Here is a 23,044-nt window from a genome sequence, read left to right as displayed (position 1 = left end):
AAGGACTGAGGTGCAGTGGCTGAGAAATCGCAGTGACCGATGAGAGGGCCTGATTGCTTGTGCATAGCTGCTGAAAGGGGTCTTGACATTTTAAGTGCTCGTCAGAGTGAGGCGTGACAGCAGCAGACAATGAGACACTTCCTCTTTGCCTTTTGCTGGCTATTAATGAGTGTTTCTGATTCTGCAGATGTGGGAGAGATTCTGGGCCATTGGGTTGGGTGTGCTCTGTGGGCTTTTCTCACTTTGTCTTCCTCCTGGGCCCCATTGCCTCCTTTCTCCCCTTCCTGCCCCTCCACTAGCTGCCAGCCTCCTTCTCTCCTAGGTGCTGCTGGCTGTTTGTCTTGGAGCTGGATTTGTTAGTGCTCAGGAAATGGCATTAGGCAGCTGGACTCAGACCGGCTCTTGGCTCTTTGCTGGAATTCAGTCTCTTAATCTCCCTGGCCTGGACCAACTGTCAAATCCCACTCACTTCCCCCAGGGTTGGAGAGGAATGGAAGGGATGGAGCAGACAGAGAGGGTATATGGCTAGAACTGGGAAATGGCTCCCAGGAAATGGAGCAAGCTGGGACAAAGGACAAAGGAATCAGGCCTTGGGGACAGACAGTGCAGAGAGAACCGGAAGATGGGTTTTCCCACCCTCCTTCTCCTCACGTGTCCTTCCATCAGCACTGACCTCAGGGAAGCCACCAGTGCTATATGCTCTCCACAGCCCACCCTGGGCGGGTGTGCTGTCTCCTGGCCTTGGGGAGAATGTTGTCTGACCACATTCAACAGGGGACTGAGTGTTCAGTATCCCAGGTTCCCTACCTGGTTTCCTAGGTTCATTGTTCTGAAATCCACCTTCTCCCCAAATTAGGTGACGAACTCTCCCAAAGATCCCAGAATAGAGGGGTCTCCCTCAGGGCTAACAATGAGGCAGTCCCGGGCAAACCAGGATACTTAGTCACCCTATTTCAAATCACACCCATGACCCCTGACCTGGCTTTGGATGCCCCCTCTCCAGAGACACCTTCTCAGCTTTCAGTTCACTCTGTTTGATAGGATGTACGAGGCTGATGCAAGAGGATGGGTTGAGGTGAGAGGGAAGAATCTTCAGACTGAAGGGGCATTGCCTTCTTGTCCCAGCAAAGAGAACAGAGGTAATGTCCAGCCAAGGGTGGGTGATGCCTGGAGATGTCCTCCAACCTGCATGGCCTCTGAAAACAAGGGTTGGGGGAACCAAGCGAGATTAGGAGCAGTCCCCCACTCTCAGGGCCACCTGGCACCCTGCTACCTGTGCCCTCATCCACCCCTTCCTGCCCTCCCCCAGCCAGTCCCCTCCAGCCTGGCTTCACTGGAGTTCAGCTCCAAAGCCTTATCCAGAGCCCGCAGCCTTTGGATCTCTTTATTCTGATTCAATTACATACACAATATGAGCTTTGCAAACAGAAAATTACACGCTGCAATAATTGAATTCTTTCCTGGGCTTGAAGCTTGCTGGGCCATGGTGTGGAGCAGCTCCCAGATACCCAGCCTTGCCCCAGGGCCCCACCTTCACTTAGCAAAATCATAACTCACATTTAAGCATCATTTGATAGTTAATGGCATTTCCACCCCCATCATCTCCTTTGAATTTTACAACTATGTGAAGTAAAAAAAAAATATATATATATATACTCATACATGTATATATTCATATATATACCATTACTGTTACTACTTATCATGTGCTCTTTACAAGTGAGGAAACTGAGACAGAATAATTGTAAGATGTGTTGAAGGTAACAACAGATAATTGTGGGCCAGCCAAGATCTAAATCCTGGTTTCCTGAGACAAATTTCATGATTTGCCCAATCCAGCCTAATCCTCTTTCCTGCCAGCTTTGACTAGCTCCTGGACCTGGTTCTCCTGGTCCCCCTATGTTCCAGGGATACAGAGGATGATTACTTTTCTCCCCTCCCACAAGCTTAAGCCTATCTTATCTCCAGGGCTGTGGACACAATTGATCCTGACCCCAACCACAAACCAAAACCATTGTTTCAAAACCCGTGAAAAGCTTACAAAGATCATTGTCGGGCCCCCTAAAGAAAATTTCTCTCCCCTATCCCGCATTGGTCTATCAAACCTATTTTCTGTAGGACCAACATGTCAACTACTTCCATTTAATTTCCCTTGCCCTTCCTTTAAAATAAACCCAAACATACTAATTTCTTAGGCATCTGTAGTAAATATGGCTGTGACTTCTGTCACCCACCTCAGCATTCCCTCCATGAATGTTCGTTGAGCATCTGCTATGTGCCAGGCATTTGTTTTCATTTAATCCTTGCAATAAATTACTTCTCTTTTAGAGATGGGGAACTGGGGCTTAGAGCAGCAAAGATGCTCACCTAAGTCTCTACTTCCAATAGGGACTAGAACCCAGGTCTACCAACTGCAGGGCCTGTGCTCTGAACCACTGAGCTGCATGGCTGGTTAGGGATGTAGCTCCTTCCTTCCTCTCTAGTTCAGAGAAACTAACCACCCTCATCTTTGAACTGGACTATTAACTTCCTCTTTAATGGTCTGCTTGATTTTGGTCTTATGTCCATCCACTGTACTCAGCCAGTAAATTATTTAATAAACATCTCTGAAAAAGCCACTCCCAGACTCCAAGAAAAATTCAATAGCTCCCAACAACTTACAGGAAAAAAGAAGTTTAAACTCCATGGAGCACTGGACAAGGTACTCTGTGATCTCCGCTTATCTCTGGAGCCCTGTCTGCTGCCTCATTTTTCTTTGCATTGTACTGTATAGTTATGCTAAACTGCTTATAATTCCTTTGCTGCACACACCAAGAGGTTTCTCATTTCACTGTTTGTATGGACACTTCTGCTCCCTAGAGTGCCCTGCCTACTTTGCTAGGATTAATCTTACTTCTTCCTCAAGGCTCAGCCTAGCCATCATCCTCTCCAGAAAACCTTTGCTAAGTCTCAGGTTGGCTACATCTTCTATGCTGTGATTCCATAGCCTCCGTGCACCGTTCTTAGAGGACAATTACCTGCTCATGTGTCTGTGACTCCCAGCCCTGCCCCCCAGTCCTGTACTGGAAACTCTCTACACAGAGACTGTATTGTTCTCTCTGTGCCCAGCAGCTAATATAGTTCCTGGCTCATGGTTATCATTCATCCAATATTTGTTCAAAGTCTTTAAATCACCGTATTTGCCAGATGACAATTATATACACATACAAAATTATAACCTTTTAAATGCCTAACCTCAGAAGATTTTCTGTAGGTCCTGACACTCTGAATACAAAAGGAAATATTTGCCTATACGGTTTGGAGTTGTAAACACCAAAGGAAACTGTTTCTTAGAACTGTAGAGTACTCCTAGAATAAAAAAGTCTCTGTACACATCACCTAACTTCTCACTGATTTCCTCGAGGATCCTAGAAAATGAGAAGGAAAGTTGGAGATGAGTGCAAAGTTTATCTGTCAGTCCCAGGCTACCCTGGCATATAGGGAACAGATAAGGCAGAGAAACCAATGTTCTCTCTCCTGAGATTATAACCACTATGGTCATAAAAAGAAAACCTGGAAGAATGAAGACATTTACCACATGCCTGATGAAGATTCGATATTGCAAAGATGTCAATTCTCTGCAAATGAATCTATAAATATTTAATGCACTCACAGTCAAAATCCAAAGACTTTTTATAGAACTTGACAAGCTAATTTTGAAATCCATGTTAAGAAATAAATATCAAAAAATCAAGATAATTTAAAAAATAAAGAAGGGGGACTTGGCCTCTCACATATCAAAATATACTATAAATTTACAGTATTTAAACAGTCACATTCTGTGATATTGACTTGGATACAGACAAACAGGTGATAGACTAGAATGCCAAGTCCAGAAATAAATCCTGTATACATATTTGCTGGTCACTTAATAGGCACGTGTTAGATATTTGTTGAGTAAATTAAGTAAATAAATAAACAATAAATTGAAGTGGTGCAATTGGCTACTCATTGAGAAAAAAATAGAGGTAGATTGTCTACCTAGTATCAGTCACAAAAATTAATTACAAATAGCTTAAAAATCTAAATACAAAAATATCCATAATGTTTAGAAGAGATCATAGGACAACTTGTTTATGACCTCAGGGTAAAGGGGCCTTCTTATATAGATAAAAATAAGCAAAATATATAGAGCAAGAGTTGGCTGTTGGCCAAACCTCTGGCCCACCACCGTGTTTTGTTAAAAAAAAAAGTTCATTATATAATGGGTCAACCATTAAAAAAACATAATAAACTTAAATGTCTATACATCTAATAATAGAGCTTCAAATACAGAAAGTAAAAACTGACAAATCTAAAGGAAGAAACAGAGAAATACACAAATACAGTGTTATTTTAACAAATTCCACTCACAATATCAGCAAAGACATAGATGGCTCGATAAACAGGGTGTTGTTACCACCTCAAAGCTGAAGATTAAAGAGAAAGAGTAGAAGCCTGGGAGAACTGTATTCAGAGGACTACCTGACAGGAGCTGTGGCTTTGGGCTGAAGGACCCTCCAACCTGTGGTGACCTGGCAGAGAAGGAGAGGAGGAAATAAATTACCCAACCTCCTTCTCCTCCCACCCTCTGAATCTTCTATGGCTGAATCCAACTGTAACCAAGACAGTGAGGCTGTTGATATCAACCTTATAGGTCAGTTTCCCAGACAAGGGAGTGGAGAAATGGGGAGGGTGGATTTGGGGGGTAGGAGGAACTGGACGTGTGTAGCACAGTAGCAATCAGTGACATGAAAATCAAACAACACTGAGATGCCCCTTTTCACACACAAGAATGGCAAACATTTGTAAAGTGTGAGTGTCGTGAAACACATTCTCATACACTGATGATGGAGAATGAATTGGGACAGCTCCTTAGAAACGAGTTTATCAGTTGGCATAAAATTTTAAATATGCATGTACTATGACCCAATTTTACTTCTCTGTATCTAGAGAAACACTTGTACTATTGCACAAAGATGTCCCAAATTCCTATCAATTGACAAGTAGACAAATTGTATTACAGTCAAATAAATTGTATTGTAGTCGAATACAATGAAAGGCATCAGTTAAAAAGAATCAGGTAGATCTAATATATACTATTAAGAGTAGTTTTCCAAGGATATTATTGAGTAAAAAATGGATGTTGTAAAATAGTATATATACACAGTATTTTATTTATGTAAAACATTCACAAAACAATCATACATATTTTTGTACAAGACATCTACTTCAATGTAAATTTATGGACATAGTCTAAAAGGACATATATCATGATTATCTAATGAGGAGATAGTCAACTGTTTTTTTTTATAAGAATGCATTCATTTATTAATTGAAAAATTAAAAATTCACTACCACCACCAAGAGCAAACTAAAGAAGAAAATTAGCTGGGCTGGAAAGCTATACCTGCATGAAGCCTCTGGTTCTATCTGTTAGAATTCTTTTTCCTCCTTCACCCTCCCATGTACCGTCTGGACCAGGCGTACCTGTTCTAGTATGTGCCATGATTGGTCTTATACTAGAGATCATTGTTTCTGTGTCTGCTTCCCCTTCTGGACTATGACCTCCTTGAGACCAGGAACTGTGCTCGTGTAGGGGACATTCTTTGTTTTGTTCTCCAATCTTTACACCTTTCTGGCAATTGCCCCGACTTAAGTCCTATTCACAGTTTACAGCAGTGTCCTTCAGGGACTCTGCTTGTCAGTAGCAAGTAGTGTAACTGACCCAAGTTGGACTAATTAGTGTCCCTTCCTGGAAAATGAGGAACTAGGGTAGAAAGTTATCCCTGCAATATATCAACTGCCAGTTTTCAACGCGAGGACAGGAGAAGCAGAGAAAGCTGGTTCTGTAGAGAAAGGGAGAGAGAAGAATGAGAAGACAGGTGAAAGGGAGCAAAGAAATGAATCCTGCTGGTGTCTGAGGACCTGATTCTGGTTTGCTTCAGCAACATTTTTGTCCCTTTACAGAAAGGTCGCACCTGCATCTTTATAATAAATCCCCATGTTTTCGACGACCAGCTCCAGTTGATTTCTGTTGCTTGTAACCAGAAGAATTCTAATGAATAATGAAGAGTTGTTCGCTTCTGTATCTCCCGCTGCACCTACCTCAGAGCAGAGGCTACTTCTTAGTAGATGCTCAGCAAAAGTTTGCCAAATCAGACCAAATGAGGCTTTCATTCCTCACACAGCCCCCTGCAGGTGCTCACCTAGCCTGTTTGATGCTAGTGCATCATCCCACAAGACACCCTATCCCACTGATGAGCAACCCTGACAGTTGCACAGTGGCCCCCATGGGCCCTTCTTCACCATGGCAACTCTGCAAACATGTAAAGTCTTTCCCGAGCTAAACATCCTCAGCTTCACCAATTGATCCCCATGAGGCACTATTTCCAGACCTTCCTTCCTCTAATGACACTCCTCAGGACAAACTCCCATTTGTCAGTGTCTCTCTTAGAATGGAGTGTCCCCAGTTGACTCTCAGACCTCCAGCTCTTGTGGCCCATGAGTGATAGGCAGAGCCATGGGAGGTCGTAGACAGACTCTGCGGTGCTGACAATTGATAAGGGGCTGTATTTTTTTGCTGAATATTTACAAAGACAATTAATATCTGTAGGGAACTGCTTGGAAATTGCCCCAATATATGAACTCTTTGCTATTAAAGGTGTGCGAGTATGAAATTTGTTAATACCCATAATTTGTTTTGCTGAAGTGAAACCCGAAGTACAAAGTGTTACCACAGCACAAAGCACACATCTCCCCAATCAATCCCACAGTCCCTCCGTGACTGTGAATCACTCACACTCGAGGGGCAGCTGGCATCCCTCTAACTTGGAATTGAACCTCAGACTTTGCAAAGTCAAGTGGCAAGTAAGACTGTCAGAGCATCCTAGAGCTAGGAGGTTACCTTAGAAGGGATCATCGAGTCTAATCCCCTCATTTTACAGATAAGCCACCTTAAATCCGTTCTGGAACAACTGGGGCATAAATAAATAAATAAAATAAAGTAAATTTTACCTATGTGGAAGCGGAGACTCAAAGCAGTGAAGTGGCCAACCCAAGAGCATGTAACTGGTTGGAAGAAGAGCTAAGACACCCCTTGCAGTCCACCATTCTTGGCTCTGCACCCATCGCCTTGGGAGAGAAAGTCTGCACACTGTAGGGGCAGCCTCTAGGTGCTAAGAAGCTTCTCATCGTCTCTCTGAAGACAGCAGGTGCAGACTAAGGGCCATTTGTTATAAGCCAGAAATCTAGAAGCAGCTGAACTAATCAAAGCTTGCAATTAGGGAGCATACATCAGCCAGACTGCCCACCCAGAACTGGTTTCCCAGCCGGGGCTCTTCCCCAAGGGCATCCAGGAAGTCAAATCAATATTACAGTTAAATTCTTCCCTCTTCTTGAAGGTTGAATCTGTGGAACTGTAAGGAACAACAATCGATTTGAACACGGTATGGGCTTTATGTGCATTTACGAATATCTTAGCTTCTCGTAGACTCTGGACTCTCACCTCCTCCAGTAAGATTTCAGGAGACGCGAAATGTTGTCTCTCAATGCAGTGACCAGACAGAACATGCCATCCCCCTCTCAGATGACTTTCCCAGGTTCCAGCATCTCTGGTCTTCAGAAGAGAATTCATGTATTTCACAGGGGGAACAATCAAACCCTTCACCTTAACAGTCACTGCTGATTGCCCTGGGCATACCAAGAAAGCTGCAGGCTGTTTGCAGTGTAGAGATGAGCCTGGGGAAGAGACCCGGTCAGCCCGCGTTCCCCAGGGCAGATCAAGGGTGGCAGAGATGGATGGGTCCCTGGAGCTGAGTTTAGTTCCCTCTAGAATTGCAAGGATCTGAAACTTCATTTCCTCCTTGAGAAGTCAGAAAGACTAGAGGGACACTGTAGGGGTTTTGAAGAACAGCACGTATAAATTACATAACAACACACAATGGAGAAGAGAAGAGATGACCACAAGAGGATTGGACAAACCTAGAAGGAATGGACAACAACTCAAGCCTGAAGAATTCAGTCTAGGAGAAAAGCCATCACTCCAGCCCTACACCAGCCTCTTACCTCCCCATTGCCTCCCCATTTAGTTGGTGGCTTTGCTTAGATGGCCAGTTTCCGATGTCTTTCAAGAAATAACGTTTATCTGGCTTTGAAGGTCTTATTCTGGGGACATTTCTTATTTTCCTTCTTCTTTCAAAAAGAAAGAAAGAAAAAACAGCAGCTTTGACTAGTCTGAGGTGACACGAATGCCTGATTTTTATGCAATGTTGCAAGTGCCTTTCAGCGACACAATGGCAGGTTCCTTGACAATGTCATGCGTCTATTCAAAACAACCGGCATGCCAGTCAGAGGCCTGGGCGTCTGCACAGTGCTTGTTCTCCGTAGTGATAAGGCATGTTAGATTTTCCCATTCTATTTGAGAAATAATTCTGGTCTTTTTTAAGTCCCCTGCTTTTTTGATTATTTTTTTTCTTGCCTCTTTGCTGAACAATAGGACCTGTCCCTGTTTGATTCCTTACGTGATGCTTGTGTGGTAACAACTTGAGAAAGAGAGAAAAGGAGAGTGGGTATGGGCTGGAGGTTGAGGGGGGAGATTGTGATGGCTTAACAGCCCCTGCCAGGTGCTGGCCTAGAGGGGGACGGTGTTAAGGAGGGGCTGGGGACCAGCACCGATTATCTTGTTGGGTCGATTTGTACAGCTCCTTTTGTTGGAAGCTGGGGTATGTAGGAGGATGGGTTAATTATCAGGACTCCTATCCCCCTGTCTGGTCCACCGCAGCTGACTCCCTCTCTCTCTCCTTTTAGCAGGTGTGTAGTGCCAAGAATGGGGGCATCTGCTTTCTGTCCCTGCTGGAAACGTGATAGATAAAAAGCAAAAAGGGGAGAGTGAAGAACAGGATAAGGATTGGGAGGATGTGAAGTCATCCAGCTTTGCAAATGGAAACAAAAAGGCCCCAACTACCAGGCTCCCCAGCTGGGATTTGCTGGTTCTGATTCTCATGTCTCCAAATAGATATGCCCTCCTAACAGGTGTTACCAGTTATTGTTGGCCTTATCATAAACCACCCCCAAATGCAGTAGCTTAAAACAACCACTATTTATTTAGATCATGATTCTTCTGGGCAATTTTGGGCTGGGCTGGGCTGGGCTGATCTCAGCTGGGCTCACTGATACACAGTTGAGTTGGCTTGTGGTGGGGGGTCGGGGGGCACTGGCTGGACTGCCCAGGTGGCCTTATTTACTTATCTGGTGAAGGGCTGATGTGAGGAGAGCAGCTGGGGCCTTGTATCTCTCAAGCATAATCTAGCAGGTTAGCTGGGGTGGGTAGGTTCCAAAAGCAGCAAGAGGACAACACCAAAAGCACATGAGCTTTTAAAGACCCTGTTCCATCATATTTGCTAAAGTTCCCTTGGCCAAAGAAAGTCATGTGGCAAATTCAGATTAACAAGAGGAGAAGTAGACTCCTGGACTCCACCTCTGTGTCAGAGGCCAGAGAGGAATATGTAGCCATTTTTTTCTTTCATCTTCAACTTGAAAGTTTCAGCTACAATTTGAATATCTTCTTTGCCCTTCCCCCATCACTCATGAAGACACGTACACTAATAATTGATTTGGTTGGTTGAAAGCTTCAGGACAGCTTCCTTCTTGAACCCAACACCCAATTACTCTCATGGCATGCATTGTCTTTGAGTTTCTACAAACTTAACGCTTGTTATTCTTTTGCTTTATGCCTTCGGCACTTGGTAGAATTCCAGGTCAAGCCTAGCCTCCTGATTTTTGTGGATTAGGAAACTGAGGCCTACAGAGGTCATTTGTGCAATGTCACCCATCCAATCTGTGTAACAACTGAGGTCCCAGCCTCTTGACTCTAAGTCCAGGCCTCTCGCTCGATGTCAGATACCTTGTGAAGTCACTACATGCCTTTCTTCTACCACACAAAACTGGATCAACAATGCCTCAAAGTTATGGGTGAGTGTTCTGTGCCCTACCTATTACCAGAAAAGGATTCAAAGTGGTTTTCACATCAAAACACAAAAGAAACAGAGACTGTCAGAGGGATACAGAAGCCGATGTCCTCAGACCTCTGAAATGAGTGGATTACACCATTTGGGCAGATTTACTTCGAGTTTTCTAGGAGCTGAGGCAAAAGAGGGATATTCGTTGAATTATATAGGTTTCTATCTTTTAACGAAAGAAAGCATACACACTCCTCTGTTGAGACAATTTAGTTTTGCTGGAACAAAGCTTGGGTAGATATTTGCTGGACATAACTCTCTCTACACAACATTGAGCAGCATTTTGGACAGTAGCCTCTTTTGTCGTTCCAAAACCATATTTATTTGCTGTGCCCTCACCCCCTGTCCCGCAGTGACTGGCATGGTGTGGTGCCCACAGCGGATGGCTGATCAATGCAGTGGGCTGATTGGTAAGTGGCATATGCCGTTTCGATCCTCACCAGGAGTCGAGTCTCTAGCCCTGGGTGAGTGGACGGGGCTATTTGGAAGGCTAAATTAATTGATTTACTATTGATTGGACTACAAACCTCTGTCCAATATCTCTAGAATCCACAGCTCCCCCGTTGAAGAAGCACTTCAAATTCCATCCAAGTTTCATCTAAGCAGCACAGATTTTAAATCACTGTGCAGACCAGACCAGAGTTCTATCCACCATTTTATCATCTACCCGTGAGTGGCTCTGAGCAGATTCTTTCATTTCTCTGAATACCTACCTGTCCCCTCCCTCATCTAGGTACTTTGAAGATTAATTGATATGATATAGGCAAAACTTTAGGTGCAGTACAGATGTAAAGAATCTTAGTAATACTCTTAGGGTCTCTGTTTGTACCTCAGCCAAACTTTCAGTCTTTAATCTCAGGACATGAATATCTGATTCTACCCACACCAAGCGTCTGTGGTAACTTGTGCTAGAGAAAAAAGGAAAAGAGTGGATGAAGAACTCCACTTGCCCAAATGACCACTATGGTAGCTGGTATTGCCTGGCAGCCCTTTGTGGGTTAGCCCCCTGCAGTGGGATAGGGTGGAGGAAGTTTCCTTTTCTGCTGCGGCCTGCATCCTGCAAGTTTACTTGGTCTAGGGCTGTGCGTCTCAAACTCTGATCTGCCTGCAAATTTCCCACAGTCTTGTTAATATGCAGATTGTGATTTCGTAGGTCTGGGGTGGGGCAGAGAATCTGCATCTCCAACAAGCTCCCAGGCGATACTGATGCTGCTGGCCCGGGGATCAACCATGAGCACAATTGGAGATCGGAGTATCCAGTACCATACTGACGGAGGTGGTCACAGTGTGTCCAGCTCAACAGGTACAGTCTGAGCAAGCAACACAGCTTGAGTGGGTCATAGAAGCCCCTGCACTTCAGAGCAGTGGGTTAAGGGCAGGGCCAGAGTGTGGAGGGAATGCTTCTCATCTGCTTATGTCTACCTGAACCCAAGGCTCTCTCTGGAATTTGGGGTATGATGAGGTAGGAATACAGGTTGGAATTTTATGTTCTGCCCTGGCTGGTCCACATGTAAGTTTCCAAAGGGGACAGGCTATTATTAAGCAATCTGACTTCCCACCATGTTAAACTAACGAATATGTCACACAGGAATATACTCTTTATTAAGTACCCCCACATACATTATCTCACTTAGTACTACCTGTATTGTATATGTTTTTGCTAACCCCTTTGTACAGGAACACAGAGAGGTCAGGCAAACATCCTAAGATGATTCAGCCAGTAAAGGCAAGTCAAGCTCAAACTTAGATCCTGATCTCCAAAGTCAACATCTTTCTAGGACACTGCATGAGCTCAAAAGTCAATAAGCCAGAGAGTGGCCCAGCAAGGAGCCCGTGGCCTAGGGCCTAGCAAATGTCAGCAGCCCAAGGAAAAATCTATCTCCCCACAGAGAAGAGAAAGGACACCACCCTGGCCCTGTCTTTCTTTCCCACTCCACAATGAGCTGCCCGGTGCAGTGCAAATGCAGTAGCACACCCGCATGTCACCAAGGACAGAACAGGGAGTGAATTGAGACACTAATCAATTGCTTAGGGAACTGACAGTCTGGGGGGTTGCGCTTAAAAACAGGTTAAAATATGTCACTTGCTTTTCATTACTTTTTAAGAGTGCAGTTAGACATGGGGACTTTAGCATGAATAACCTCAGATTTATGTGCTGATCAGATGGATCCTTAAACTTCCTAAGTGCTTAAAGTGTACACATTTTAACTTGAAAAATTACCGGGTTTGTCTAAAGAAAAATTTCCAAACATGAAACACGAAGCTCATTTGAAGGGAGAAATTCTCCAATGGAGTGAACCCAGCCTGTCATAAAAAAAAAAAAAGTTAAACCAGGCATAAAGGAAAATGTCAGTTGTGTGGGAGAACCAGCTGTCTCTCCTCTTTTTAGTTATTTATTTATTTTGATAACCTAGATCATATTATAGGAGAATATATGAATGTCTGAGGCTGGGCATTAGGAGCGCTGGGAAGAGAGCGAACCTTACTCCCCCGGGTGAGGCTGATCTTTCTCCTGGAGAATGCTTTTTTTATTTTTTATTTTTTGAACTTCTAAATAAAGTGCTTTGGAGTGGCATATTTATCACCAGCAAAGAATTACTCCAACAGGCTATTTATTTTAAAAGCTTTTTTTCCTAAAGGAGAAGAGGAAAAAGAAATCTCTCCACTCTCCTCTGTGCTTCTTCAAAAGGTTTGTGAGTGAGTTCTTTCCTGGCGTTAGTGTCCTCCTTAGGAGAGGAGCCTGTGTCACAGCCTGAGGATTATTTCAGCTCCTCTTTCTCTCTCATCTTTACCCCCAGCTGAACTATCTGTCTACCTTCCAGGAAAAAGGGAGGCTGAGTCTCCTTGTCATCAGAGTTTGTTGGGAATGGAAGGTGCTAGAGTGCATGTTTATGGGGTGCAGAAGGGGTTCTTAATTAAATTCCAGAAATAACTGAGAAGGAATGAGGAGAAAGAGGGAGGGATACAAAAAGAGAGGAAAGAAATGCAAAACGAGAAGAGAGAAGGAAGGCAGAAAACAAGAAGAGAATGGTTGGAGAGGAAAGGGAAGGGTTGGGAAGAGAAGAGAGCCTCAAGTCTATGGGAGCAATGTGGGACGAAGGCCCGGGCCCCAGGCTTCTGGCTCATGCCGCCTTTTGGAAACTTCTCCCTTTCTGTCCCATTTCTAATCACGTCTGAGCTGTGAACTCAAAGTCAAGAGAGCAGTGCCATTCAGTGCTCAGCTGTGGCAACTCAAGCAGTATAGGTTGATCACTCCTTTGCAGAAAGGACTAGGTGGGGTAAGATGGGTCTGCACAGTGGCCCCAAATGAAAAGAAAGGAGGAATGGCCATGAAAATGCTGGAAAGATCTTTACTGGGAATAGAATGTTAAGTTACCCCATGTTAAAATGACAGTGCTAATCTGAGTGACTTCTTTTTCTTGTCAGCAGGTGTCCCCCGGGGTGAATTAGATGCCTGGTTAGCTGATGCCTGATTGGCATGGTGAGAACACTATGGCTGTCCACCTTCCTCCCTTCCCCTATCCCCTTTTATCAGAATCCTGCCCATTCCTCAAGCACCAACTCAAATTCTTTCTCCATCATGGACCCTTTGCCAACTTTACTGAAGTGGGGGGTGGAATGCAGTGGCTCACAGCACAGGCTAAGGGAGGCAAGAAGAAGGAAAACAGAAAGTGCGGAAGAGAAGGGCCTTGTCGAAGATGCTCTGGGCCTTGCTCTTGGCTTGGGCTGGGAAGAAACACTTCCTGAGAGCAGGGGCTATCCCTCAGTGTGGCTCTGCAAGCAACATGCAAAGACACAGAAGCACGTGTCCTTGTGGATGCTGCTTCTCACCCACCTGCCCTGTCTCCCCCAGGTGAGGTACTCTGAGATCTGCATGCCTGGCCTGGCTCTTCAATGTGCGTCCACCTCATTGACTAAGAGAAAACTATGAGCCACTTGCAGAAACAGCTCTGGTCAGAGAGTCAGATGACTTGAACCCTGTTCTGAGTCTAGCACTGTGTCCTTGCACACACAGCTTCCATCAGCTTTGGGTTGCTTCTCTACACAGAATAGCCAGCAAATTCTCTGTCTGCCTTATGATGTTGACAGAAATCTCAAACAGGGTAATAGAGGAAAGAACTTTAAAAGGTGTGGTAAGCTACTCAAACTAACTCAAAGGATTATAAATATAATAACTATTAATTTATTATGCTACCCAGCCAAACCTATGGACTTCATACTGCTCCATGAACAGCCCAGAGGATAGGAATACGGGCAAGCTGATACAGTAAGGCCACCTTTGTGAAAAACTGCAAAAAGCATCCCAGGCAGAGGGGAGAGTATGTGTAGAGGTAGGGAGGAGCTCGGAATGTGTTAGGCACCAGCAGGATACCAGTGTGGCTGGAACATAGTGAATAGGGTACAGTTGGAGCGAGAAGTGATATATAGCAGTTGCTAGATAACATTTGAGGAGTGAATGAATGAATTGGTGAGTGAAAACGGTTGCTGTAGAGGTCTTGGAAACCCCATTTCTCTGACTCTTTTCTAGGGATTCACTTCTATGTAGCACCACTGAATGCTTCTGGTAACCTCATCCTGGACTCTCCGTGGGGTTACCTGCTGCCCCGTCAACGACCCCCCTCCAAGCTCCACCAGCTCATCTGGCGATCAGATGCCAGCCACAAACTCTGGCCTTTACACTTGGCTGACCCTGTCTACCCTGCCCACTCTAAGAGTCCCCTCCTTTTCCCCTGCTCTAGCTTCCCCAGGGGGCCACTGCCCATGTTTATGAAAACTGAACATGTCATTCAAACCAGCACCTCTGGCCTCACGGAGCTGAGGATCAGGAGCCACTCTTTTTACCTCTCCTTTCTGTCACTGGACTTTACAAGCACAGGCTGGTCTCCCCCTTGGCAGTTCCCAGAACCTCACAGACAGTAATGAGTCTGGGGTTGGTGTTAAGCTCAGATGTCAAACAGAATGGCCAGGGCCTCCCGAAACGCCGAGAGAGCCGCGAGCTTCTCCCTCTACAAGGTCAGCTTGTGTGTAACACTTCATTAAATTGCTCAAACACTGAGCCGTGTCTTTAACCAATACCTTTAATGTCATTTTCTGCAGACTTAATAGAGGAACATTAGCATACCTGTCAAGTCTTCCCATTTAAACTTCGAAGCAAGCGAAGTTTAAAGTGCCTCCTTCAGCCCACAGTGGATTTAGTTTCAAACTTTGGTTTAAGAAAAAGAAAAAAAGAAGGAAGAAGGAGGGGGCATCCTCTGTGGCTCTGTGTGACACAGCAGGGAATGTTACCTCGATTGCAGCCTTCTTCCAAATCTCTCTCTTGCCTCCAGGAGGCTTACCTGGGTAAGGACAGTGGAGGCAAGCCTCAGTCTCGACTACCAAGTTATCTTTCCTTGTCTCAAATTTGCAGATTGGAACAGAGCCCCAAGAGGTCAATTAGTTCATTCCTCTGCTCCCAAGAAGCATGCTACTCAGAGTGGGACATGAACCATTCTGGGTAGACATAATGACCACAACAAGGAAGGTGCTGTATGTTCTGGTGCTTCAGGGTGACTATAGCTAATAACATCATATTGTATATTTCAAGATAACCAGAAAAGAGGATCTAGAGTGTTATAACCACAAAGAAATGATAAACATTTAGGTGATAGTTATGATAACCATTCTGATTGGATCATTATACAATATGTGCATATATTGAAATAACAAACTGTACCCCATAAAAACGTATAATCAATAAAAATGTTTTTAAAAAGACCCAAACAAGGAGGATACTATGGTCTGAATGTTGATGTCCTCCCCAAATTTATTTGTTGAAACCCAATCCCCAATGTGATAGTATTAAGAGGTGGGGTCTTTGAGAGGTGATTAGGTCATTAGGGCTCTGCCCTCCTGAATGGGATTAGGGTCTTTATAAAAGAGACCCTAGAGCTAGCTAGCCCTTCCACCATGTGAGGACACAGTGAGAAGTCGCCATCTATGAACCAGAAAACTGGCCCTCACCAGACATAATTGGCAGGTGGCTTGATCCTGGACTTCCCAACCTCTAGAACTATAGAAAATAAATTTCTGTGATTTTTAAGCCACTCAGTTTATTTATTTTATTTTATTTTATTTTGTTGTTATAGCACCCCTAGAGGACTAGGACAAAGAGTTATTAGGAATTTGTATTTTTAGGGGACAATTTGGATCATTTGGGATGAAACTCTGAGGCTCCTGCTTTCTGAATGGCCTGGATGGTATGTCTGGACAGTGCAGTGTGTGTGAATAACTGCTACATAGCTCTGTTCTTTGCCCCAGTGGAGTGAGAAAAAGGAACTAGAGCAGAAGAGGGAGGTGCAATAGGCATTCTGGTGAGAAGGTCGGCAAAGGTTTTCCAAGATTTGGAATGGAGTTGTTGCCCTTTGGGTCAGCCTCAGAGCTCTGGAGAGAGAGGCCCAAACAGCAGATTCATAACAGAGCCTGTCCACTGGCCTGGGACCCCACATAAGGAAGGTCTCAGTCCATTCAGGGTGCTATAACAAAATACCATAGACTGGGGCTTAAAAACAACATATTTATTTCTCACAGTTCTAGAGGCTGGGAAGTTCAAGGTGTTAGCAGATTCGGTGTCTGGTGAGGGCCCTCCTTCTGGTTCATGGATGGGTACTTTTTGCTGTGTCCTTACATGGTAGAAGGGGTGAGGTAGCTCTTGGAGGCCTCCTTTATAAGGGCACTAATCCTATTCATGGGGACTCTGCACTCATGACCTAATCACCTCCCAAAGGCCATTTCTCCTAGTACCATGACCTTGGGAGTTAGGGTTTCAACAGAGGAATTTGAGGGGGGGGTGGACAAACAAACATAACAGAAGAGCTTATAAAGAACATGGTGATTAGAATGTCCCCTAATCTAATGGGAGCGGGGAGTGTACATCTCGGTACTGCACTATCTATTGCCATGAAGGGCATAACCAGGACTCTGTGCCCTGGGATCTTGGGTAGACCAGAGAGCAGACATTCAGCCTTAGCAAATGCCATCTATGAAATGGGTTCAACTGTCAGTGGGAGGTCAGCTCCCGCCGAGGTGGAGGTAGAGTGGGCCTGAGTACTCTGTATGAAAGACTAGGCAGGCGTTGGGAAACAGGATAATAAATGTGCCTCTGTCATTAAACCACTAATCGTTAATTATCCCCCTAGACATTGCATAATGTGCTACCCAGGCAAAAATAAAATTGCTTGAACTTTTCCACCAAGTTCTTGTTTTAAATAAATTACTCATGTCAAAACTATTTACCAAAGTGAGTAATTTTAGACATTTGTCAGACTTCATAACATGCTTTAATTAGTGCCAACTAATAAAGCCCTCATGTAATCAAGCATCCATACATACCTTGTTTTTTATTTTAAATTTTTCTTATGATAATTTTTTGAAATGACTTGATGTCTGGCTTCCAGTACACATGGAGGTGTGTGCCTTCGTGTGCATATGTTTCCAATGTCACTCTGTAAGGAGACACCACATAGTTAAAGCAACCACTTAATTATTAATGCTGCAATTAAGGCGAGAAGGAGGAGTTTCTCTCCCAAAAGTGGAAAGTTGTTCCTCGGCTCCCACTGCAGTGGAAACTGGTGCAGACTTGCGCTCTTGCCCTTGGTCCCAGGGCGCAGATCAGACAGTGTGACTTGTGTCTGGATGCCCTTAGGGAGCAAGCAGGTCTATAAGGAGCCTGCTGGTTTCCCTGACACACTCCTCCTGAGAGGCTCCTGAGTGAGGACGGCAGCAGTGACAGTTCACTCCTAGCTCAGAAACCTGTCACTTGGAGATCAGCATTTTAACTACCCCCTGCCCCTCAAGGAAAAAAAAAAAATAGAGGACACCTTAATTTACCCTCCTGATTGTCTTGATAGCTGTCAGAGTGACAGCCTGTCTCCAGCTGAAAGGGACCTGGTGTTAGTTCTCAGGCTGGCTTTGTGTGCATTATATGGTCGGTTTGTTCCTGGAAATGGCAAAGCCGAGGTAGCTGCACTGCACCCTCGTCTCTGCTGTCCCCCAGCTCCTGCCTCCCTACTCTCTGGCCATGAGGTTCAGGATGACCTCCAGGACCAGACGTGCCAGGTCTCCAGCTCGGAGCTGGGAGCCTGCCTTTGCTTTGCCCCACTGGAGTTGTATCCAGTGGGTGTTCCAGGACATAGAAGGACCCATCTGCAAATGGCGTACTCAGTGAGGTTGCCCGTTACCTTGAGTGTTTGAGAGACGGACATGGATGGCTCAGGCACCTGGATGCCTCCAAGGGTTAACTGTCATCCAACATGAAGTGTAAGACTTAATTTCACCTGCACATGCTCCGCAGTCCTTGTACTATTCTTCTTTCAGAAAATGCATTCGGAAACTTATATTATGGTGACAACAGCATCATTTGAGAAGCTGCTCTTCCCCAAAGGGCTAGTGTGTCCCTTAGTCTGTAAATTCACACTCATTTTTAGAAAACATAAAAAGAAAAAAAATCCCCAGACCCCTAAAGCCCCAACAAACTCTAATATGCCTTCTGTCTGTCATTGAGAAGCCCTCATGTGTGACTGACAGTCTTCTTCAGCACGTCCTCACTGAGATTTCATCAAAGTTTACTGTCTCTAGCTTGTATTTTTAAGCCAGTGTTTTGTTTTCTAAATATACTGTAGTAATTATTTGCTTTTTCTGTATATACGTACCCTCCCCCAAGCCCTGAATCCCTTCCTAGGGGGTATGCATGTATATCCCTGCTCCCACTTATCTCGGTTTAGAACTACACTTACAATCCTCTAGCCACTGGCCACATGTGGCTATCGAGCACTTGAAATGTGGCCAGTCCAAATTAGATGTGCTATCACTGTAAAATAGATTAAGAGACTTAGTATGAAACAAAGAATATAAACTATCTCAATAATTTTTATATTGATTACAGGTCAAAAGGACGCTATTTTGTTTGTGTTAGATTAAATAAAATATATTACTAAAATTAGTTTAACTTGTTTTTTAAAAAAATTTTAATGTGGCAATCAGAACATTTTAAACTACATGTGTGGCTCTCATTATTTTTCTATTGGCTGTCACTGAGCTAGAGAATTATGACAGTTTCAGACACCTATAGCAGCTGAGGACAGACAGTGAAAGAGTTCCAGCCTTGACCTGGGTTAGGTCCATCTCTGTTGTTCACTGGCTGTGTGACCTTGGGCATATCTTTTAACTTCTGTGGGCCTCAATCCCCTGAGAAGTTTGACTATACAGATGACTTGTGGGATCTGGCCCAGTTGTAACTTTCTGCAATTGTATAGAATGAGATTGTCATCTGTCTGGAGACCTTGCTTGAGGGGGAAAATTCCCTGGGCTGGCTTTAGAGATGGAACCATCACGGCAGGAGAGAAGAAGGGTTATAGAGACCTCTGGCATTTCTGATTGGCTCTCGGTTGCCTTGTACCTTCTCTTCCTAGTCATCCTGGGATTTATACTCAGGCTCCCAAAGACACGGCCATATGAAATCTGATCTCTCCACCTTGGTTCTCCCATTCCATTTTGCTAGGCCATACAGCACCTGCGAAGGGGCACACCTGTCCTGTCCTTTAACCTATGGTGATATGTCACTGATCAGCACGATTGGCTGTAATAGCTCCCCAGGTAGATTCCAGAGAGCAATGAGCCGAACATAAAAATCCCTTTATTATTGCCATTTCACTTTTATATACCCATCAAGCTTTCATATTTAATCTCCTACATCACAATAGCTGATCATTTTTAACATTTGACATTGATAGAGTGCCCACTGCTATTATTCTGACATACTATAAAACATTACACCCATTTGCAATAGAAAAAGCCAAGAATCAATACCCAGCCCCATTTTCCACTGTGGCTGTAAATCACAAAGCACCTAACAAATTGGTTTAAGTAGAAGAAACTTCAGAACCAGTGAATGGCCTAACCAATCCCCACCCCCTGTTAGAGCTGACAGGGACCTGGAGGTCTGAGGGCTGGGGTGGGGGGATTGAAGGGGTGGAGGGAGGGCTGGTGAGAAGCCAGGCTGCTCCATAAGGCAACTGTGATTCACCAGGGATAAGAATTTTTCATCTACTTGAGACCTAGAGACACCCACAGAGAATAAAGGACACCTTTATTCTGCTCATTTCTGCTTCAGCTCACATCTTATAGCAAGTGGCCCCACACTGTAAAGCTGGTGACTTCCAAGTCACTACCCCATCTTTCTATAGGCTCAAAGACCCATTGTCAAGATTATTGGTCTATTTTGTCAGTTGTCCCATTCACTGGAACAACAGGATGTTAAACTGAATTGACTGGCTATTTAATCAAATTGACTTTAGGATGAATTAATTGATCAGGCAGTTCAAAATGGCCAAAGCCAGGAGTTAAGAAAAGTCATGGATTTCAGTATTGCTTAAAATACTTAGGGTGAAGGGTGGGACTAAATATTCAGTCATTATCCTTGTATTTGAAGTAGATGACATTTAAAGATCTAAAAGTTTAGAATATTCAAAAAATAGCCATTACTTTTTACTCTTTGGTTGTCATCTAGATCCAACCTAAGGCTGTGATGATCGTGTTGGACTCCATCAAAAGTTTCTTTTGTCCAAGTTGCCTGGTTGAAAGTACATGAGCTCATGATTTGACTGAGTACAGTTGCTGGGATGCTGGAATTTTGTAACAGCACGAGGACCTGGCTCTGGAAGAACAGAAGGGAGAAGCAGCTTATTTGCCAATTTAGTTTTACTTCATGACTGGATTTCCTACAGATATCCAGTACATGAGTGTACACGTTTACCTGAATTTCCTGCAATAGGTACACTCCTAAAATTTACACACAAACCAGATTTTTGTAGAACAAATTTCTTTTCCTTGTTAACTCATAATTTCAGAGAGGATTTGCCTGCATTTCAATTAGCAGTGAGTGATTTTTACATTATCCGTCTTACTCAACCTCTTAATGATCCTACATAAAATAAAAAGCTTTTGTAAAAAGGGATTCTTTGGTAAAGGAACACACCCTAGTGATTTGTGAATGATTCTAGTCATTCTCTTTTGCATATTTGGAATGACAGATGTGAGTGGTCACTGGATACAGATTTTCAGTGGTTCTTTGGAAACTTGGTATACACTAAAAACATTAGATTCTGAGCCAGAAGTCTGGGTTTGAATTTCACCCTGCCATTTTTCAATTGTGTGATCACAGGATGAATGAGATATATGAAATCTTTACACATTTGCTTTTTCATTTGTAAAGTGGGGATAGTTATTCATCATCTGTTTTATAAGATCCCTAATGAGGAGGTGAGATCATGCAAGTAAAAGCATTTACTATTATTATTAATAATAATATTAATAATATTTAATAATAATAATAAAATATGATGATAGCAGAAACAAGATAAACCATTCTTACATTAGTTCTATTTTATGCCCACAGGAGAAAAGATCCATTCATTCAGAACTAACCTAACAGAAGGCACAAAAACCTCAATTGTAGGTTCCTCAATTTTGTCTCAGAATCTAGATTCAGAAAGATAACCAGATACAAGTGGAACCTAGAAAACCTCTAAATCCTAAAAAGCTTTCGACTTTTGCCAAGCATTGCTTTTTCATTGGATATATTTTAATGAATACATTTACTCAGTCAACAGACACTTATAGAGTGCCTGCTCTGTGCCAGGCCCTGTGCTCCATCTTGAACGTATAACACAAATAGACAGGACGTGGGCCCATGAGATTGTCTGCATATGAGGTTCTTAAGCTTTCTAGTGCATCAGAATCGCTTCCCAGGTTCTACGTCAAACCTTCAAAATCAGTATTTCTCATGGTGGAAGTTGAGTGTCAGTATTTTGACAAATTCTCCAGGTAATTCCAATATTTAGGTCCACTGGCCTACTTGGTAACACACTATCAGCCAGGAGATACAGTGACCAGCAACTGTTCTCCTCCAACCACCTGTAGTTTTCAGGGGCTGGAGGATTATGTTGAGCTTCCTGATTTCTGGTTTTCCTAAAATTAGGACACAATTAGAAGCTGATGTATTCTGCTGGTCCATGATCCCTGCAGGGATGTGGAAATGGGCCAAATCTTTTGTTCTTAGCTTATAGTTCTGCTGCTCACTAGCTCCAAAATAACCAGGTTTGTTTGGCATCCTGGACTGCAGGCGTCCTATCTGTGGGCCCAGAGGACCACTCAGAAATCCCACTGTCCCTTTTGTCATCAAGGATGGGATGATTCTCTTTGGACTAAGTTGCTGTTTAGAGCTTGAGTGAGGGGAGGGGAAAGCCAAGGAAGGATGAGAAGGAGCTCTAAGGCAGCTCCCTGGTGACTTAGCTGTTTTGTTCTCAGAGCTAAAGCAAGACTCCAAATGTTGCTTTCTTTTATAGATCTGCAAAAGAGCTTTTCGAGAGCAGTCTTCCCTTAGTTGTTGTGTGTGAACCACCTCTCAATAACCCTATGAGGGACCTAGGGTAGGTATCCCAAGTTCCGTTTGATGGATGTTAAAGCTGAAGTTCAGAGCAATGCAGTGACTTCGCTTAATTCAGCAGGCACATGATCCCTGAGGGCAAAGACAGTATTGGTCCTGATCAACTTTGTAGCCCTTAGTGTATTTCTAGGCATAGAGTAGATCCTTTAAAAAATTATATTTGTTAAAGGAGTGAATGAATGAATGAATGAATGAATGAGAAAAAGAAAAACAATCAGTTAGAGCTGGACCAGAATCAGACTCTCTTTTAAGTCCAGGGACTGGTGACCCAGAGCTCTCTACCTTCACCAAGGAAAATTGAACTGAGGCACCTCCCGCTGTCTAAGTCTTATCATTTTCAATAATCGTGTTGCTTCAAAGGTCACCAGAGCCTTCTGCAATCTTCTCATTGTGGCCCCTGAGTGGCCTTTTGATGCCTGTTTTTATCTTTTCCTCAAGCCTCAGTGAGATTTGGCAAGCACTCTTTCATTTTGACTGTGGTCCCGCCTTCCTTGGATGGGGAGATACTCTTGGCTTGTACCTGATC

Source organism: Cynocephalus volans, chromosome 4 (genome assembly GCF_027409185.1).
Source record: "Cynocephalus volans isolate mCynVol1 chromosome 4, mCynVol1.pri, whole genome shotgun sequence".
In the NCBI taxonomy this organism is placed as follows: domain Eukaryota; kingdom Metazoa; phylum Chordata; class Mammalia; order Dermoptera; family Cynocephalidae; genus Cynocephalus; species Cynocephalus volans.
Note: the sequence above shows the minus strand (reverse complement) of the source record.